Here is a 9311-nt window from a genome sequence, read left to right on the forward strand (position 1 = left end):
TTAAGTATTAAGTTGTTAAAAAAAGAGAACATGAAAAAAGATTACAGCTGAGTAAAAGAATTGAAGCTGACAATTGCAAGTAAGAATACAGTTTGCCCCTGTAAATTAAATAAGTTATGGTTATATTTGCTCCTGAATACATTTAATCTTATTTTGGTTGACTATATTCTAAATAAAATGAGCTACCAGTAATGCCTTCTACAAACCTAGCAATCACTAAAAATTTTCCAAGGAAATTTCACAAGGAGGGGAAACTGGTGGATGGTCTTCAGGTTTGAAGCACCTGCAAGTATGTAATACACTATTTAAATAAACAAATGAATCTTACTCGTATTTCCATGGTGTCTCTACCTTCTTCTCGCAGTTCTGGCTTTAGTTATTGCTTATGTCCGTGTCTTCTCTGACAGCCTGAACACAAGAAGGTACGTATTCCTTTTTAAAACCAGTGTTTATAAATGTGTAGACTCTCCCAGCTATTCAATAAATACTTACTGAGTGAATGAATTCTTGAATGACTATATGCATGAATACAGAATTTATCCATGGATTAAAGATGAAACTTCAAAGTATTATCTGATTATTGTCAATTGGGACACAAGTTTGTTAATCCCTTAATGATTTTGCTTCATTTTCATTCTTTTTTGTGCCCATATAAAAATTTAAATAGACATTGACTCTTTTATCCTTCATAAGTCACAGCAGATTTAATTTCACATTCTAGATGTCTGCACTTAGGAAACTCAGCATGTATGATATGGTCCTGTGTAAATACATATCCATGGGATAAATTATATGCCAACTCAGAAATGTCAAATATTTTGTATTTCATTGCATGTGAAGAAGTTGAAGGAAAATCTACTGGACTGTTGAACAGAGACCTCTAGACTACAAATAACCAGTCAAAGCTTGCTTAGCTCATGTGTTAAGGTTGACCCTGGGTGCCCACTTTTTGTGAATTTCATTCTCATATTTTCTAGATTTATTTAGTTTATTTAGTTTTTCTGGAGTACATCCTGTAGTAACTTCCTGAGGAATGTGTGGAAGGTCGCCTTTCTGAGTCTTTGACTCTCTCAATTTTTTAAAATCTTCTCATACACTTCATTAATAATTTCACTGAATATAGAAATCTTGGTATAAATTTCTCTTGGGCCTTTGAAGATAATTCCACTGTGTTTCAGATTCAGTTCTGTGTTTCACTTGGCTTTTCTGGTTAGTTTTTCTCCTTTCTGGTTCTTTCATGCTGGCGATACCTGGGTGTCTGTGGTTTCCTAGGCTTTGTCCTGACTGACCTCTCCATGGTAGGAATTCTATCCAGGACTCTGTAAAGGGCAAATCATTTAGAGTACGTGTGCAAGGAGCTGGCCATGGACTGCAAATTTAACCAATGAAAGCTATTGTCTCTAACATTTTCTCTAGTTTCTTTGAGGGAGAGTGTTTTTGGGAGGAGTGTTTTGCTGGAACATAAATGCCTGAGCTTCATGGCTGATGGGTAGAAAAGGGGAAAGAGGGTGAGGTTTTGACTGGTACAGTTGTCCTACAGATAGAACTTCAGTTGCTCCTGTGTCTTCAGCCCTTTCCAACTCCTATACTCCAGTCTGTGTGCCGATCTGAGCACAGACATCTCAGGGCTTCCTGGGTGGACTGAGGCCCACCTCTTCTGAAACCCACTTTCTGTGTCCCCCAGACTGCAAAACTCTTGGCCTGCTAACCTTATGTAACCCTCTGCCACCCACCTTCTGTTTTCTAGAACCTTATTGAAGTCTTGTGTATGGTAGTGACTCCCTATTCAATTCCTGTTATATGGTTCTTCTTGTAATGCTATATTTTTATTTCAGTGGGATCTGGAGAGAATGGGGACACAATTATAGTCCTGGTTCTTTAACTTAAACCAGAGACCCTGAATGTCATCAACAAATAAGTTCAAGAACTCCACAATGATCTAGTTAAACATGTGTTCATGGCTAAGCTTTTATCTTAGCATATAAAATAGATAGATATCTATTTTATTTCCGTTTTAATGTACTGGGTTTTACAAAGCCTGCTAAGCCTGAGACATTTAAAAACAGGGGCGAGAGAAAGAATGAGAGAAAGAAAGGATGAAATGAAAAGGCAAAGTTCTAACCTTTCTTAGTATTTCAAGAGGAACCCAAAATGAGATTCCTTTCACCAGAGGGCCCACATTGAGATTCTGACAAATTTGTACATGGGCCCAATTTTTGTGGTGCTTCTCTTGAAAACCGAAATCCTCTCCTGAATAAAAGAGATATCCCACTTAGATCAATTCAGATCTTATCTTCTTCCATGCAACTTTCTCATTTCCATTAGCACATCCAGATGAGTCAGAAATCTCTATCTGCCATCTGGTAGCACCTTTCCACCAGTCAATACACTGCTCTTCTTCTGCAAAGACTTCAAAGAGTTTAAAGAATGCATATTTTGTTTTGAGCACTTGCTATGAGTTGGCCATTGTCTGTGTCTTCAGGAAGCAGCAGTGATCAAAACAAAGTCCCTCCTCACACACAGCTCATGTTCTGGTGGAGGGAAAAATAAAGAACAGAAAAATAAAGAACACAGTGTCTCAGGTGAAGACAAATGCTATGAAGGGGATAGGATGGGAAATGGTGGGCAAGGGGACTTAGCGATACTCAGGATGGTTATGGAGGGCCTCCCTGATGAGGTGACATTTGTCTAGAAAGAAGAGTGAATATCCAGTTTTCTCAGCACCATTTATTGAAGAGGCTGTCCTTTCCCCAATGAGTGTTCTTGACAGTTTTGTAAAAACTCAGTTAGCTGTAGCTACTTGGATTAATTTCTGGATTCTCTATTTTCTTCCATTGGTCTGTGTGTCTGTTTTTATGGCGGTCTCATGCTGATTTGATTACTATAGCTTTGTAGTCTATTTTGAAGTCTGGTAGTGTGATGCCTCCAGCTTTGTGTTCTTTTGTTCATTTGTTTGTTTTTGTTCCTCAAGATGGTTTTGGTTATATGGCATCTTTCTGGTTTCATACAGATTTTGGAATTTTTTTCCTACTTCTGTGAAGAATGTCATTGATATTTTTTGATAGGGAGCACACTGAATCTGATTGCTTGAGTAGTATGGATATTTTAACAATATTAATTCTTCTAACCCATGAGCATGAGATGTCTTTCCATTTGTTTGTATTCTCTTCAGTTTCTTTCAGTAGTGTTTTATAAATTTCCTTGTAGAGGACTTTCACCTCCTTGGTTAAATTCATTCATAGGTATTTTTTTGGTAGCGATTGCAAATGATACTGCCTTTTTAATTTCTTTCTCAGCTAGTCTATTTTCCTACATAAAAATGCTGCAGATTTTTGTGTATTAATTTTGTATCTTGCAACATTATTTGTCAGTTATAACGGTTTTATTTTTGTGACATCTTTAGGTTTTTCTCTATGTAAGATTACATCGTCTGCAAACAGAAACAATTTAACTTTCTCCTTTCCAATTTGAATGTGCCTTATTAATTTCTCTTGCCTGATTGCTCTGGCTAGGACTTCCAGGACTATGGTCAATAAGAGTGGTGAGAGTGGGTATCCTTGTCATTTCCCAGCTCTTAGAGGAAAAGCTTTTATCTCTTCCTCATTCAGTATGATGTTAGCTGTGGGTCTGTCATATATGGCTTTTATTATGTTGAGGTACTTTCCTTCAATTAATTTATTGAGAGTTTTTATTATGAAGAGGTGTTGGAGAATGAAACTATATCCCCACCTCTCACCCTGTACAAAAATCAGCTCAAAGTGAATCAAAGATCTAAATGTAAGACCCAAAACTATAAAACTAATAGAAGAAAACAGAGGAAATGCTTGAATACATTGGTCTAGGGAAAGATCTTATAAATTTTTATGATCATAAGATTTTTGTGAATCTCAAAAGCACAGACGAAAAAAGCAAAAATAAACAACTGGGATTACACCAAACCACAAAGCTTCCACACAGCAAAGAACACAATCAACAGAGTGAAAAGACAACCTAAAGAAAGTGAGAAAATAATTGCAAACTATTCATCTGACAGGGGCATAATATCCAGCATATACAAGGAACTCAACTCGACAGCAAAAGGATAAGCAATCCAGTTAAAAAATGAGCAAATGACCTGAACAGACATTTCTCAAAGGAAAACACATATATGAAAAAGAAATATATTAAAAAATGCTCATTATCACTAATAATCAGGAAAAGGCAAATCAAAACCACAGTGAGGTATCATCTCACCCTCGTTGGGATGGCTATTATCAAAAAGACAAAAATCACAAATTCTGACTAGGATGCAGAGAGAAGAGAACTCTCGTACACTGTTGATGAGAATGTAAACTAGTACAGCCACTGTGGAGAACGGCATGAAGGATCTTCAGAAACACACATAGAAATATGACCCAATACTGGGCATTTACCCAAAGGAAAGAAAATCAGTATGTCCAAGAGACACCTGCATCTTCCATGTTCATTGCAGCAATATTCATAACAGCCAAGATATGGAATCAACCGGGGTATCTGACAACAGATGAGTGGATAAAGAAAATGTAGTACATATGCACAAAGGAATATTATGTAGCCATAACAAAGAATTAAATCCTGTCATTCATGGCAACATGGATGGAACTAGAGGACATTATGTTAAGTGAAATAAACCAGAAACAGAAAGTTAAACACCTCAGTCTCATTCATATGTGGAAGCTAAATAAAAGTTGATCTCATTGAAGTAAGAAGAAAAGAGGATGCTAGAAGCTGAGAAGGGAGGGGGAGAGGAAGGACAAGGAAGGGTTTGTTGAAAGATATGAAATTACAGCTAGATAAGTTTTAGTGGTCTATACCAGATGACTATAGTTAATCACATATTATATAGTTATTGTTATATAATAACTATACATATATAGTTAACTATATAAGTACATATTACATAGATTCAAATAGCTAGAAGGAGGACCTGAAACAATACAGCTATATCTTCTACAGTTTCAAATAGCTAGGAGGAGGATACTGAATATTCTCAACACAAATACATGATAAAGGTTTGAGATGATGGATATACGAACTATCCTGATACTCTCACTTTACATCGTATGTATGAAAACATCACTATGTGCCCCACAAATATGTGCAATTATTATGTGTCGATCAGATTTTTTTTGAGTAAAAAATGAAAAGTGAGGCGATGGCTGAAAGTGAGGTGTAGCGTTATCTGCCAGGAAGCGTGGGCAGGATGTAGTTATCAAAGTGATAAACAGTTTCTCTTTTAGTCTTAATTTTAAAAGATATTTAGGGATTTTATATCCATTGAGGTATTTCTTTATGTACACATTGCAATGTTTTTATTAGATAACATTTGTTTGTAGGTAACCTCATACATAAACTGCAGGGAGGTCATGAGGACCTACGTAGAACTTCTTGGAAGAACTAAGGTTTTTAAAACACAGCATTCGTGTGTGCATGGGAAGGGCCTTCTATTCCAGGGCCTTGGAAAGTACTTGACCCTGACGAGGAGAGCCGGTCAGCCACTACTCAGAGCATTTCTACCGCTTCAAAAGCCCCTTCAGCTCTCGTATATTTTACAATCCTACAGCCACTACAACATCCCTGTTTTACAGTTTTGTGGTTCAGATAAAGAGCCCAGAACGCCCCAAGTCCTGCTGGAAGCTCTCCTAGAAACAGAATTCCAGAGAGGCCAGCACCTCCTCCCGGAATGTCCCCCAGTATTTGTCTCTGTGGTGCCAAAGCTCTGGTGCGTGGACCAAACACAAGCTAGCCTGGGGCAGGTTTTGTTGAAGTGTATGCTCAGGTCTTTTCTGAGTCACTCAGTGGTCCTCCCTTGTCTCATTGTGGCTGGACACAAACAAGGAAATCCTCACAGTTTGGACTCCAGTGGGTCTCACAAAAGCCCAGAACACCCTGATGTCCACATGGTCATTTCCAAATCTCAAAGCGACATCTGAGTTACAAAGTCGAAGCTGATGGGGAATCGTGTGTCTCCTTCGTAGCTCGAGGATCCCTTGATGTGTTTGAAGGGCTCTGGGGGAAAGATGGCCTGAGATGAGAGTTACAGGCATCATGCCCCAGAAATAGAATTGACAGCAAAGGGCTTGAGGAGTTTTTGCTATTCCCTATTGACAGAACTTGGAAGCTCGCCTGTGGGGCCTGGGATCCATCACCTCTCATAACAGGCATTAAACTGATGTCATTATTCAATGTCATTTGGTGCCATCAAAACAGGACCTGCTTTTGAAGGCCAGCCTGGCCTTGAGGCTGATCTTTGCCATTTGACCAGCCACCCGAGGGCAGACACGTTCCCCAACTCTTAATTTCTTCTAAAGACATGCTGACCTGACAGGATTGGTTTAGGATTAAGTGAGATGATGTACGGTCAGCTCGTAATAGAAGCTCTACTAGATATAAATGCTCTTTTTTGTTGTTTTTTCACAGCATGGTGACAAATTGCTCCTCTGGAAGATCCTGCAGATGTGAAACTGGGTGGTGGTGTCACCTGCTGACAGCGGTGGGTTTTTCTTCCCTTGGGTGCCATGAGGGTGAAGAGTCGGGGCGAATACTTGGAGGATGGGCACTTGGTTTGTTTCTGTTTTCTACATTTCCATCTCTACTGGGTTATCGATCCACCGGGTCACATATTGTCCTTGAGATGCCCACAAGCCCCAGGGATCTACCAAAATGTCCCTCTCAACAGCGGTGACTTCCTGGTCTTGGGTGGGGGACAGTTAGCAGGATTGTGTCCCCGAAGTTCCACTCAACCCCTCCTCCTGACTTGGCACTTGTTCTTCCCACCTGGTCTCAAACATAGACTATCTTCACAGACTTCTGTGCTGGGTTCCACCCTCCCCTAGAAAACGTCTTGGTTGGGAGTGGAGACACATACTCACACAGACCCACAACAGACACAACACACACAAACACACAGAGACACAGACACACTGACACACACAGAGGCACACATATACATGTTCACACACATACACAGACACAACACAACACACACAAACTTACACAGAGACACAGATACATACACTAACATACACAGAGAGGCACATACACATGTTCATACACATACATAGGCACAACACACACAACAGACACAACACACAACATACACAGACTTACACGGAGACACACAGGCACATACACACACTGACACATACACACAGGCAAACACATATATATTCACACACATACACAGACACAACACACAAAAAAGACACAACACATGCAAACTTACCCACACAGAGACACACAGACACATACAAACACTAACACATACACCTGTTCACACATATACATAGACACATACAGACACACATATTCACATACAGAGACACACACAAACACACACTAATATATACAAACACACAGAGACACACAGACACACACACAGACACACAGGCACAAACACAAGCACACTTGTTCACACCCAAGAGGGCCTCGTGGCTACTGTGGCCACTAGTTCATGAGACGCTGGAATTTGTCAGCTGACTGAAGGCAAATTATACCCTGCATGAGTTATCAGGTTGGTACAAAAGTAACTGCGGTTTTTGCTATTACTTTTAATGCAAAAACCTCAAATACTTTTGTGCCAACCTAAAACTTTAGACTTATTTTCAAATAAAGTATTGTTGTGATTAACAGATTAATAAAAACATGGCAGGTCTTAGTTTTAATGATTAACTTTGGGGACTGAGTAGACAGTAAACATTTGGCTAGAATTTCCTGTCCTCAGATACCGTGCGATTGAAAGAAAATCCGCTTGGTGATGTGCTATTTATAACACTATTTTAAAAGGTTATCTTGTTCAAATGCAGCATGTGCTTAGGAGTTAAATCCCAGAACTGCCTGACCAAGAAAAAAAAAAGGTGCTTTAAAGTAGCATGTTGTCACAGTAGCATGAAAATGTTAAGGTGCGACTGGCCCTATATGAAATGAACACATTCCCACGGTGGCTCCAGCCTCTGTGGTGAGAAATTCCGAGTCACTCTCATGAGTCGAGAAGCCCTCACCAGATGGCAGGGCAGATAGGTGCTTTCTCAGTGCTTTCAGGTAAAATCTTACATGACAGAGCACAAGAAAACATGTTACTCTAAAAAGCAAATTGACGGAACCTGTCATTTAAAAAAAACTAAAATTATACAAGACTCTTCATGTCTCAAGGAAAATAATGGAGAAGAAATGTCAGGCGCTGTGGTTTTTCTGAATAGATTTGAGCACATATGCACCACAAGCCATTTTTTAGGAAAGTCAAATTTTCACACATTTACAGAAATAATTTGCTTCAGATCTGCAATGAAGGCTTGAAGCCACATGTGTTTTCTAAACTGCCAATCCAGGATAATGTCTGGAGTATCTTTTTTTTTTTTTTAAATACCTAAATTAGATCTATGCAGAGTATGGAAACAACAGATAACTAGCAATACAGAGTTAGTAGAGGAAAAAAAGGAACTTTCTTGAAGCGTCTCCCCTCCCCCCAGACAAAGTAAAATGACTATTGTGCTGTTATCGAAGGAGTTGCACGCAGCAAATGCTCGAATCATTTCAGAGATAATGAGACATTATGCTTCTTAGTTCACTATTTAAAAATATAAAACCAACAATTACGGATGGAAACTATTCATTCTGAGATTTATGGAGGGAAAAGCAGAAAAACAAAAAAAAAGTCCATGTCTTTTTAATGGCTGCGTATACTGCAGATAATTGAGCCACAGAAAGGGAGCTGGTGTTTACAGAGAGAAGCCAGCGGGCAAGGAAGATGTGCTGTGGGTTTGCGCCTGGTTCTGACCCAGTGTCAGCCTCAGGGAGGCCTCTGTGGCTTCTATGCGTAGAGGCCACAGCCATCACCTCCCTGGGTCTCTGATCTTTCATGGTCTTGCAATAGTTTCCAGCAGAGGGAGACCCCCTTACAAAATAAATGGTACGTCAGGCAGAGACTTATCTCACTAGGGAAGCCCATGATTGCAAGAAATGTCACACGTCTAACTACGGAGACAGGAAAGCCTTGCTATTTGAATCATTTAAGTCTGGGTGGGTGTACTAGTGAACATCTAATCATAGAATTTAAAGAATCTTTTTCTATTTATTTTCAGCACTTTTCAGCAGCACAGGCATTGTTCTGGAGTAGCCCGTGCACTGTAAACAGATTCTCAGTATGCAACAGGCAAATCGCCTTGGGTGTATACCTGAAAATTTAAGTGTTTTAAGCACTTGTCCTGAGACAGATTTTGTAGATTATCAATTTGCACTGTGTAGATGTCAAAGCTTAATAGACAAAGACAAACTTCAGCCCAGCCCTGGTCATA

The sequence above is a fragment of the Hylobates moloch genome, unplaced genomic scaffold, assembly GCF_009828535.3.
Source record: "Hylobates moloch isolate HMO894 unplaced genomic scaffold, HMol_V3 SCAFFOLD_2, whole genome shotgun sequence".
Lineage (NCBI taxonomy): Eukaryota > Metazoa > Chordata > Mammalia > Primates > Hylobatidae > Hylobates > Hylobates moloch.